Source organism: Chroicocephalus ridibundus, chromosome 1 (assembly GCF_963924245.1).
Source record: "Chroicocephalus ridibundus chromosome 1, bChrRid1.1, whole genome shotgun sequence".
Lineage (NCBI taxonomy): Eukaryota > Metazoa > Chordata > Aves > Charadriiformes > Laridae > Chroicocephalus > Chroicocephalus ridibundus.
The window spans coordinates 187,956,567-187,969,629 of record NC_086284.1 but is presented as its reverse complement, the minus strand read 5'-3'; positions in this window follow the sequence as shown (position 1 = coordinate 187,969,629).

The following is a 13,063-nucleotide window of genomic DNA, read 5'->3' as shown; positions in this document are numbered from 1 at the left end:
TCTTCTGTTTCATCCTGATTTCAAGTAGGACTTCCCTGTTCTTTGCTCTGAAACTTATGGGGACTTCCACTGCCTGGATGTTCTTCCTAATTTCCCAGATACTGAAGTATAAACAGCATACAAGTATAGGCCGGACCATTGTGATTTAGGATACAGCAAAGCTCTTTCCCAGTTATTCCCTCTTCAGCGTTACTCAATAGGCTGGAACCAGTTTTAAAAATATCGTTGTGTGGAAGAATTCATTGTGCTTGGTAACACTGACCAGGTAGAATTTACATTCATAAACAGATGACCATTCTTCCCCTTTCTTACCTATGCAATGCTGTAGTATCGGAAAACCAGTACGGTAGCACAAAATAGACATAGAGGAGCTGGGTGTGTTGGAAAATGTGAAAAGTCATTGTCCCCTTTAAGTTCAAACCCAAAGCACACATTCACCTCAGAATTTCAATGAGGTACATGGTCTTTCATATGAACCTTTGCGTTTGTCTTAGCTCATAACACCCATGTCATACTGTAGAGTTTTCATTCAAGGAATCTGACCCACACTGTTTGCCTAAATGCAGGAGTGAAAAATGCATTGTTTTCATTTAGATTTCCTCCTTTTCTCTCTGGTGCTGGGGTAACTCCAGTAGCTGGCTATAGCCAAATAGTATAATGGCAATTTATACCAAGAACTTCGGTAACCTGTCTCAGAAACGGAGGCCAAACTTCACGCTTGCCCCTCGTGTGAATGACTGATTAGCCTATCTTACCACTCAAGTATTGAACGGTCAGAGTAACTGATAGCTGCATGTTTAAGTACAGCCTGGTCACTAAAAATAATGAGAAACAGTAGTAAAGTGGATATTTTATGAAAGAAAGTGCCAGGGAACTTCTAGTGGAAGACAAAGAAATCATTGCTGGAAAGCAGCTCTAGACAGAACATATCTTCTGCAGGGGCGATTGAGTATGAGCAGCCTGGCTGGGGCTGCCCAGGACGGGTGGGAAGAAATAGTTTTGCCCTGTTTTAAGACTTTTTGGTAGTAAGAGTGTGTCCAACGGACACTGAGGTCCCCATCGGGTAAGAGGTCTTAGCACATGCGTGCTTTGCAGTCCTGGCTAGCTGCCTCTGCTGTGTCCCCAGAAGCACAGGGAATCCAACAGATTCCAGGACTCCTTCCCCCTCGTGCATGAGCCTACATTTTCTGTAGGAATGTGGAAGAGGGAGAACCCCGTGTTAACCTCACAGGAGGGAAAAAGAAGAGGGGATCAGGAAAAGACCGAGCAGTTCAGAAGGACTGTGGACCTTGCTGCCTCATCCCTGCTCTTCTTATTTTGCCATCTCAGAAGAAGACATCTGCTGGAGCCTCCATCTCTCTTCAGGACAAGGAAGAGGGGAGGGGGCTGAACCCTCCCTGGTCTGAACCCCTCAGACATGTAGCCTCCAATGCTGCAGAAGGAGCAGGGATGATCTTAGGTCAAGAAACAGATGTGAGGCTGGGGGTTGAACTGATCTATAGCTGGAGAGCATGTGCTTGCTTTTGCTCTTTGGGTTGAGCTGCTTGCAAAGTTAAGTTGTAGATGTGGGGATGAACATCACTGAAGTGAGGTGAAACTGAAGGAGCCATAACGCCCCAACAAAGCCCCTGTGAGCTAACCACAGGTGGGGGTCCCAAGTGGGGGTCTTGTAAAGAACTTCCAAAAGTATTTCTCAGTATTCTCAGTATTTTGCATCTGGCAGCGCTGTAAATACCGTGTGGATATCTGGAAAGGGAAGATATGATCTAAAAATATGATCTAAACTTTCTAATGAAAAATGAAAGATCTGGAAAAATGCATTCTAAGGATTTGGGAGCTCATCCCATACTGGCCTGGGGTAGGAGTCATGACTTTTAAGTGCTTGAGGTTGACAGGAGTAGGCAAATATTGATTCAAAGCTCCAGGATGTAATGTGACTGGCAAATGCTCCTCTGAGATCACTAATATATGTCCTGGGGAAAGGAGCACATGCTATAGCTTTTGGAGAGTAAGTGAGAACACCCACTAATTGTGCTTTCCTGCAGGTTCCTGTAGGAATAGGATTTTTTCCTTTTTTTCCCCAGCTGGTTTCTATAGGCAGGCCAGGCACTTTAAATTCTCTGTACAATCATAATACAGCAGTAGTTCTGGGAGATATCGCTGAACACACTTTTTTTCCTGGTATTTGAGTTAGACTGGAAACATTTTCTTGCATTGCAAAAAAAAAAAAAAATTAAATGCCTTGCATATAAGATGTATCATACACAGTCTTTGAAATCATAAGGTTTGGGAGAGGAAGCTTAGTTGGAAGACATTCAGCTGAGATGAGAAATAATGTCTACAATAAATTTTATTCTCCATTTTTCTCAATTTCTCCCTCTTTTCCAACACACGGCTTTGATAAGAAAGGATAGGACATATAATTACCCATTTTCTCTCCCTCTTCTTACATTTGTACTTATAAAAGCAGTACATTTTGGAAAGGCTGCAATGTGGGAAAATAATAAAACATTGTGTCTCTTTAGCCAGAAAAAGACGATATTAAAAATCTCAGAATGCTCAGATGAATTCTCAGCCTGATCTAAAACAGAACAGAGGGGAAAAAAATCACCAGAGTTTCATAAATTCTAGGTACAGCTTTGACAGAAAATGTTGTATGGGGGCCAGATCATGTGCTTTGCATCACGGAGTCAGCAGTTTCTGGCCATAGCATGGGCATATCTGTTCCTGGGGAGAAAGGGGTGTGCCTGGGTTGCTTTTCTGGGGACCTGATCCCCTGCCTGCTGCTCTGATCTCTTGTGGCTTAAACAAACCTGGAAGAACATTTTCACAATTAAAAATTACACTGTTAAAAAAAAAAAAAAAAAAGGAGTATTCCCCTTCTGGTTTTTGACCGGCTGTAGCTGTTCCTAGCTGATGTGAGGCTAAGCCTGCTGGGTGTGTGGTCTGCGAACCCCAGCCGAGGATCTGGCCTGGTGTCTCTGAGGCTGGTCCGAGTCCCACCGGCGTGTGCAGCGCCGGACCAAATCCGCTAGCAGAGCTGCAGTAAAGCCGGATCAGGCTGCCCTGTGCCAGGGCTTTAAATAGCAGGAAGTTGGAGCAACGTGGAGAAAGAAATAGCCGCCTCCGACTGCTTGTCCCCACCTGTGACGTGACCAAGAGTAGATGTAGCTCCCTGGGCGGAGCTGCCCTGAGCTCCTGCTCCTGCAGCGTGGGACACAGCTGTCTTTGTCGGTGGGTCACGGTGCTGCAGTTACAAGAGCATCCTCTGTTAAAGGGAGTAATTTCCTCTCTGTTTTGGCTCCTGGGGCTCTTAAGAGTTAATGTCCTGGAATTAGATCAGTTCAAAAAGAACTTGATTGATGAGGGACTTGCACCTTTATGACCCAAAACCAAGCCAGGATTTGGTCTGTGGTCAAATGCTACATTTATTATGGAGGATTTTTGCTTCTCAGATTCGATCTACCTCTGCGCTCCTCAGCTAACACACGGCAATTCTGAAGCGTAGAGGTGTACGAGCAAGTTTGCCGTCCTAAGCAACCTGAAAATAAGAGCTGTATGTTGCAGTAAAATATTGGCACGAAAAATTCTTTTTTTAATACAGGCTCCAGGTCTTCTGTGTTTAAGTAGGATACATGATACTAGTAGATGCAAGGTATAAAATCTAACAGATTCATATTAGCTAGAAAGTATGCAAAAAAAGGCAGTACAGAATGTCCATTGAGTACAATGGAAAATCCTCACGATAAATCAATTCCCAGATTTCTTCCTTACTGCTATTAAGAACAAGTGGTTTAAAAGACCAAACTCCCCAAAACCCAGTTGGGAAAAAGCCTATTAAACTAGGGTGGGGAGAACTGAAATCAATCTCCTCAATTAATCCTCTGTTTGGACTCCTTTTAAAGCTTTAGCACATGTTATTTTTCTTTAAAGGGGGATTTAGTACTTGGGCAAATGTTCCCACATATCAGCAAATGTAAAGTCACTTCTTTACTTTTTCCATAGCCTTCCCTGATTAATGAGGAAAAATATTTTTATTTTGAATAAAGGTCTATTACTTCCTGATAATTTTCATGCTTGAACCTGATCTCTGGTAAACTAATATAAATCAGGAGCAACTTGGTTGAAACCAGTGAAGTAAGATTAGCATGGGAGCAGAGCTGTACCCATAATAGTCTTGCAATAGATCTCTCTCCTCTCTTAAATTTCTGCAAAAGTATGCAAGCCAACAGCATGAATCAAGTATAATTAAGAGCAGAATTTAGCCCGAAAGGTTGCATGTAAGATGACACGCAGTGCTGTGGCAGCAGACTGATGTCACACACAGAAGTTTTTACTTTCTTCCTACACCAATGAGAAGATCCTCGAGTTGTGAAAAAGAAAGCAATTATTCAGGAGTAAACATTGACATCAATGACGGAACAGCGTGGAGAAAACACAACGTTACTGAGCGAGTAAATTGCAGTTTATATTACTGGTGCTTTTTGAACCTTTGCTCCGATATGAAACTCTTTCTTCAAGAAAAGTACCATGAAAGACAAAGCTGCAGCAAAGAAAATACATTAACTTTTGCAATGGTTTAATGTGTTTTCTTGCTATTTAAATTTAATGTTTATCTAATAAATAGTATTTCAGTGTTAAACAGTAACTCTCTGTCCCATTTTGAAAGTCAGAGCGTCCTTCAGGAGTTGCTATGATGCCTTTGAAAGCAGTTTTTCTCTAATGAAAAGACATACTATGTCACTGGAACAGGGTCCCAGGGAAGGCTGCCCACCGCTTTCTGCCTCTGGGTAATCTGGCCTCAAACACAACCCTGTGTCAATCTTTCTCGCTTGCTCGCTTTCTTCCTGTTCTTGAGTAAACTAAGCAGTACCTTGGAAAGAAAGTTTATCAAGACAATACTACAGTCCGAAGACAAGCCATTAGTTACTGCATGAATAAGTTTTAAAAAAGTAAGCGTTTTTCTATGGGGAAAAAAAAATAGGAATGATTTTTCAGACTTTCAAATTTGCCTACTGAAGTATAGTGCAATATTCATTTCTTCATTAGGGCTACTTACTTGCTTAAATCTATATGTGTGCTTAAGCATGTCATTGAATTAATGCCATGCATGGTTCCAACCCCCCCACCCTGCAGAAAACAACCCTAAAGTAAAATGAAATGACTATTCTGCAACTGTGAAGTTTCAAAATGAGCTTCTCTTCTAATTCTTAAACCGAGGAAATTAAATTCATACTTTCCAGCACAGTTAATCCTGAGCTGTTTGACATATTTGAACATTAGCCATTTGCACTGGGGTATAAACTGAGTGTGGCTTTCAGAAATGCACTATTCCTGTAGGCTGTTGATCCAAATTGACTGTCAAAAGTTATCTGAAGAATTTCAGCAGCTGACCTGTTTTATCATGGCCACCAGCTGCTAAAAGCTGTAGATGGTGATGAGAGCTTAGGTGAGAGAGAAGAATATGGAGAGAAGTTAAAAGACAGGAGAGCAGAGAAGCTCTGTGAGCTCCGCAGGTCTTTGGCCCTCGTTTCTTACTCATTAAGGAGAAATTGTGGCTGAGCGCAACCTGCTGAGTTGGGCCCTTGGGGTTGAGCCATTCAGAGAGAACAGGGAAATTACAAGCTATGATATTTACATCAAGCAAATAAAATAAAGGGTTACATACTTCATGCCTTGTGCTAAACTGTTCATAATTCAGAAACGATAAGGATAAAGCTGATTAAACTGTGGTGACTCAGATTGGGATTTTTCTCATAGGACTTTAGTATAGATAACCATATTTAAGGTAGCCATCAAAACCCCTACATAACTAGTGGAGAGAAAGAAACATTAGAGTAAGATTTACCTGGCCTTCATTAGCTGAGATGCCTATTTCTTTCTGTTAACTGTAGAGGGAACATTGGCAGCTAACTCGGATACAGTCAGGTGTGCTTGATTAGGTGAGCCCTGTTCTCTTTGTTTCTAACTGCGGATTAGGCAAAAGAGAGAATAAAGGAGTTAACTTTTCTAGATTCCTCAGCAGATTTCGATTTGAGGTTCCCAAGTCCCTGTAGTTTGCAAGACTTGTATACAAGGTGACCTTCACTGCACCCAACATGATTTTTATTACTAGAAAAAGATAATCACTTGGGGCAACAAAAGACTACCAAAAAAATCCAACTGTTCCCTTCTTCCATTACCTCACTCTTTTCCCAAACTGAATTCTTTATTGTCTTGAGCGGGACAAAAAAATTGCATGAGAATGAATTAAGGCAATGAACAGGCACTTTACTGAGCATGTTGGAGACGTGGCTCAATGTTAACGTATATTTTCTGTCACCACTGTTTCTCTTATTCCTTTTTGTCCACACCAAGCAAGGGGAATGCAATTGGCTTACCATGGCAATCCTGAAATAAGTCTCCTGATTTATATGATTGCAGTGCTGCTCTTTTGCATCATAAAACTCCCGAAGAAATGTGGACAAAACGGATAAATACTTACTGGCAGCAGTGACAGCATACTTGTATCTATTATATCAAACCAAAAAGTCCCAGCGATAACGACAAGCTGAGCTTTATTTTTACTGTCATGTCGCACAGAGGAGGAGACGGAGCATGGGAATGGCACAGAGGAATTCCTGAGATCTGAACTCCATTTGGATGCTGAGTCTGTGGCCTCGGGCTAGTCTGGCCTTTCAGTACTTCAGCGACTGACACCCTATAAATACACAAATAATAGATAGGAACAACTTAGGTCTGGATTTCATCCTGGCCTCAGAAGGTGTGAGCCCAGGAGCTGCAGACATTAGTCTCCTGACAATCTGCCTTATGGCCCGTGAGCCACAGTACTGAGCATTGCGGTCACTTTCCATCTTATTCCTAAAATACTAACGAAGCAAGTCTTGGAAGTGGTACATCATCCCTCTGCTCAACTTTTCCCATCAATAAAATGGGGCTAATAGAAATATTTTTATTTTTCCTGTGCTTATTTACAAGACTATCAAGATTTAAATCAATGACAGAATAAGCAATAAGCCACTATCTTCAAAAGTTCTCTGAACTCAGAGGTGCCAGTGACCAACAAAACACCACGTGCCAGATCGTGAACATCTTCCATTGGTGAAGAGATGCTCACACAAGGTGTTACGCTGAAGTCAGCAGAGGTTCACACAACTTTTGGCTGTTGTGAGTAAGGGGGCCACAGTCTGATCCTGTATTACGACTGATCTTAGAGCAACATTAGTGATGAAAGATGTCCAACCAGTACCAAAAGAACCGTGACATTTTAAAAAACCAAAAGAACTATTTCATGACAGACAAAATTGTCACAGAAACAAAGGAATGATGTCGGTAAAAAGTGATTACTTAAGATATCTAACAAACCACTGCAACCACTGCAAGAGGTTTTGCTATAATTATACGGCAGGTTTAATAATACATAAACTCTGAGGTTCTGTTGGAATTAATTGATGTAAAGCATCGGTGTGGATTTCTCCCTCCCTCTCTTTCTGGTATTTGTAATTCAGAAGAATGAAAGGAGCCTGATTACTAATTGGAAAGAGTTCAATAGGTTACATTTTCTGAGAGCGCTGTGCTTCCACAAACTCTTTGTGGCCAGATCCTCTCATCCCAGCTCAGGCAAAATTCCCAACAAAACCCAGCATTAATGTGCTTCAGGATTAGGTCTTGTCTTTGTTACCTGCCTCTGCCTTTGGGGGTCACTTAAGGTTGCCTGTAACCCCAAGTGAATGAATTACTTTTACATAAGAAGTGTGTTTCTTTGAAGCTGCAATGTGAAAGGGGATATATAGAGGATTACAATACACTACACATAGCATAAAATCACCCAGCACGTACTAAAAGAGCTGACTGTAAGCTGCAAAGCTCAGCCTGAGACTCAAAGTTCACCCACTCTGGGTAATGTCAGTCCGGAGAGGACTGACTCAGCGCTGTGTCGGCTGCGGGGCATCGCAGAGGAGGCTCGGCCCGGGGGGTAAAAAGGAACAGCTAACCCCCTCTCCTCCTGCCATGAGCACATCCCCTCGTACATGAAGGAGGCCCACGAGACGACACCTCTGGATTTTCTTGTGCAGGTCTCCGTGGAGACCTGCACGCCCTGGCTGGGTCTCTCCCTGTCCTGCGGGAGCCGAAGTCTTCACATCATCCACACTGCCCACATACTGATTAATCCCCACCCTCCCTTACTCCACAGGAAAATAAACAAGCTACAAATGATAAAATCGTTCTCGCTGAACTCCTCTTGAGCATATGTCTGTATCTATTTTGTGGTATGCATTAGGGAGCAAGCCCTGCTGGTGTTTGCAGATCCATGTCCATAGTGCTTATTGCTAGCACGAATCTGCCCTTAATCTGAGCGTTGTGTTAGAAGGTCACTGTGACTCCTTTATCTCATATAGCAACATAAAACATTCACGTTGTGGGCTTAAAAACACCCCACGTTGTTTTTAAGGACCACTTCTAGTCAAACAGATCTCTGGGGCTTATAGATGTAAGTAGTTTTCTTCTGTAAGAAGCAGAGGCCAGAGGCTGAGAAGCTCTGATCCCTTGGGAAGTGAAGGCAGGGCATTTGTTTGCCGAAAGGAGAGCTGCTGGTTTGCTGTGTTTGAGTCGCAGTCTTTTGCTGAGGCAAAAAATGTTCAGAACTGTTGGCATCATTTCGTGCTGCTGCTTGAAGTCTTCACTGTATCAGTAGCCATGCAATGCATCTGAAAAGGTTAACAAAGAAGAGCTTTGCTTCCAGCCAGGACAAGGATAAATAGTAGGAAGAATTAAAATCTTCTAACCTGCTCCCAAGTTTCACAGAAACTGGTGAGGTAAAATAGAGGGGCAAAATTAATGCCAGCTGCTAGCTCTGGGTGTGAACAGGAGCTGAACCTGTGCAGAGACAATCATGTCACTCCACGGTGTGCAGCGGTGGTCCTACTTCATCCACATTCAGGCAGACGGGCTTTCTGGTGCTCCCTCATCCCTGACTCAAGCAGCTGCTTCTTCAGGCATCAGGGGAAGCTTATGAGTCTCTCTGCAGGACAGTGACTGTTATTAAGTGAATTTTGCCCTGCATGGTTCAGGAAACATACAGATACTAATCACCTAAACATCGCCCAATATGTGCTGAAGCAGAGGTTGGAGTCTGCAAGTTGGAGCCTGCAAGTCTGGGGTCTTAAGGGGGCCTACAAGAAAGCTGGTGAGGGACTTTTTAGGACATTGGGTAATGGTGGGACTAGAGGGAATGGATTAAAACTAGAGATGGGACGATTCAGATTGGACGTTAGGAAGAAGTTCTTCACCATGAGGGTGGTGAGACACTGGAACAGGTTGCCCAGAGAAGCTGTGGATGCCCCATCCCTGGAAGTGTTCAAGGCCAGGCTGGATGGGGCTTTGAGCAGCCTGGTCTAGTGGGAGGTGTCCCTGCCCATGGCAGGGGGCTTGGAACTAGATGATCTTTAAGGTCCCTTCCAACCCTAACAATTCTATGATTCTAAAATATCCTGCTCTAAACCTTCCAAATCCCACCAGCAATGCATTAACTCTGCAGCTGTGGCTTCATGTAGTTCAGGGGTAAAAGGGCTGGTCATACAAATTGGCTTTACAGGAAAAGAAGGAAGGTCCATCACTGTTCCAAGTGCACACACCTGAGTAGTCCATATTGTTCATGATTCATCTTCAGGTGTGAATGCTGACAGCTGGAGAGCACACTTTGGATTTATACATACTCTTTGTGGATGTGTTTCTACTGTATGCAGGAATGGCAGGGGCTATTGTAAGAAAAAGCTTATGCTGTACTTTCTGCAGTGCCTTGAAGTTCACCTGGAGTCTGCTATGGTCTTGGTGCAATACCCCGAGCCACTGTAACAGAAACAGATTTGGCTGTAGATTCACACTGCATGGCTGAGGCCCTCTTCTGACTTCCCAAGGTTGCTGGAAGGAATAGTACGTCAGATAACCTGCACATCACTTGCGCCTGGCATTGAAGTACTGTTTCCCCTGTATGTTATGTGTAGAGGAACTGCTAAGCTTAGCATAAAGAGAGAAATGCAGTTATAGCACACATGACTAACATTAGAAAATTATTCTTGAGGCTTTTGCTCCCTGAAAATTAAAAAAAAAAAACCTCAGGCCCTTGAGACAAACACTTTGATGTAGCTTGGAAAATAACAGAAAAGCTGCTCTGAGTGCTGGGCAACCCACCAAGAGTTCATAAGTTAATAAGACTCAAGAAAGCATTACTGTAAGCAGCATTTCAGTTTGGGGCCTTAAATTAAGCATACATTCTCCATAATGAAGAGAAATACATGCCTGGGATTTAAAGAAAATGTGAAGAAGGTTACGGGAATAGGGCATAGTAGGAAAAAATTCCCCATTATGCCTTGTGCTTCTCTGCATAATAACAACAGCAAAACATCAACAATAAAAAAAAAAAAGATGCTGAATTTGTATTTCAGCAGCTATGGAAAGCGTTTGGTCTGAGGTTGTGATTTATGGTTATTCTAGTGAATAAAATGGACGATGGCCTCTGCGAACATTAAGTAGTGGCACTCTGAGGGCAAACAACATGGCACAGCTCAAGCCACAGCATTTTTTCCCCTCAAAACTGGGTGGTTCTCCCCATGTTGCCAATGAGGAACAATCCTTCATAGCAGCTCTCAGCCAGGTGAGAAGAGTGTGAGCTGTGATGGGCAGAGATCACAGGGAGCTTGCTAACAGCTAAACAGAATGGACGACCACGTGCAGGCACTTCAGCCTGGTCCTGTTGAAGTTACTGGCATAAACTAGTAACACAGGGTCCATACGATGGGTCTCCTACAGTCACATTTGGGAGATTTGCTGGAGTGTCCCACGGGAAGTCTTTGCGTAACATCTTCAAAAGGGTTTCCTGAGAAAGAATGGAGTTCATCGACTCCATCTTTTTGCTTTGTTAATTTTAAGAATTTGGATCGCTCCGTTATTTGTACTACTGAGGTCACTCACACTGTTTAGTGTGGACTGCCTCATAACATCCTGCACTATATGAACAAGGAGTCAGATGCAGAGCAGGAATTTGTAGTTAGATTGTCAGAGAAAAATATCTGAAGCACCCTTCTTTGAAATTGGATCACTTTTCCTCTGCTTTGGTTCATCTTTTTTTTTGTTCTTCTAGAAAAAAAAAAAGGAATCTATTAACTCCATGAAAATCTCACCAACATTTCTACAGATCTGTTGAGCATACTTGAATATGTGCCTGGTGATTTAATCTCTGGGTCAGCCAGACAAGCTTGTCCTGTATTTTTAACTATTTTAAGAAGACATCTGTGTTTGGGATGAAATATTTTTCATTGAATTGCCGCTAAATAAATAAATATTTCAGAATAATAACTTTTGAGCATTCTTCTAAATGAGTCAGTAGATAACCATATCAAGTTTGGAGAGAAAAGGAGTGGTACTGGCACAAACTAGGGACATGCATCTGAGCAGTGTGGGCACAAGGTAACGTTGGGATTGAAAGTGGATTTAGGTGCAGCTTCAAAACGGCATACTGTATTCTAGAGATCCCTTTGCTTTTCTTGCAAAATCAAGATTTTTGAGCAGATTGGTCTGTCTGAGAAAATGCTTGTGAATACATATGTTTCCATGTGCTGTTTAAAGTTTGTGTCTTACCCCTGAGAGATGGCAGTGAATGGTCCCTATTTGTGTAAATAATTTCTAGACCTACATAGTCAATTTTGGGATAAAACACTGCTACATTCTCGCAAGCTATTTTATTACTTTTTAATTAATTTATCTTCTCAGCTACTTAATCAAATGTTATTTCAGCCATGAAACAGGATAGGGGCTAGTGGAGGTTCGCATTTATTTGACAGATCTGGCTTTTGAGGCTTTTTGGATGACAAATTAGTCTGACTTTTGCAGTGCTCTGGCGACTGTAGTGATCCAAATATAGTTTCCTGAATTCACAGCACCTTGTTTTCCTTAATGCTCTTCTTTGTTTGAATCTTTGAGGACATCTGTACATAATCTTTTCTACAGGTGTTCAGCTGTGGTCTCATCTGTAGAGAGACCAAAGGAGGATTTGTGTTGAGCTGGTGTACATCTTACCCATTCACAATATGCTAGAGAACGTCTTTAAGAAGTTCGCTGACTGATATCTACTCCTGATATTTGGACCAATGTAAACAAGCTTTCAAAGGCCATAAGTAATGCTTTAAGATTCCAGCACTCAGGATCTTATGCTGGCTTTTTGTATCACCAAGGACATCACTAACATGAAATTTAAAAATTATTCATGTTAAGCAGCCACTCAAAAGGAGGGCCGTGATAAACAAGGGCGTGATACACATTCTTTTTTTTTTTTTTTTAATATTGGCCAATGTTTTGTCTTGCATCCCAGCCTTCTGACACGTACAGCTATTCATAGACTAGGGCAGAACTCCCTCCTTCATTAAATTAATCCTGCCGTTTGTATCTGACAAAGCCGAAAACTTCCAAATTATATTGCATCAAAGATTGCATAAATCTTTGAGATTTTTTTTCTTCAGTGTGTTTCAACATTGTACAGTTCAATACCTGAATTGTAGAAGCAAGTAGAAGCTTGGTCTCCACGTGTGTCTCAGTGTCTGCAACCCCAAAACGTGAGTTATGCAAAGAGGGTTCTATAGGGAACTTGTGATGCGGGTTTATGATTCATTTTATATTTTTACATGAATAAGTTGTGGTTATCAAAGAGATTAAGCACCATTTTAATACTTTTAAAAATAAGTACCCTGCCTTTATTTGTTGTTATGCTTGGTTTGAATTCTTCAGAGCTGAAGCATATCTGACTGTTACTACAAATACTATGAGGTTTTTTAGGTGAAGGTTTTGTTATCAAACATTTTCCAGTATTTTATTCCTGTAAAGGAATTGTTTGTAAAGGAACCAAGATTTTAAAGTTCATCTGAAAATCTATGTGGGTGTGCTCACTAGAAAAAGAAATCCCTCTGGAAAGTACGGATATATGAAATCTGTTGCTCAGATGTATTTATTTATGTTGATTCAAGATTTGATAGGAATGGAAAAGAAATCTTTAAAAAATGGCAACTAAATC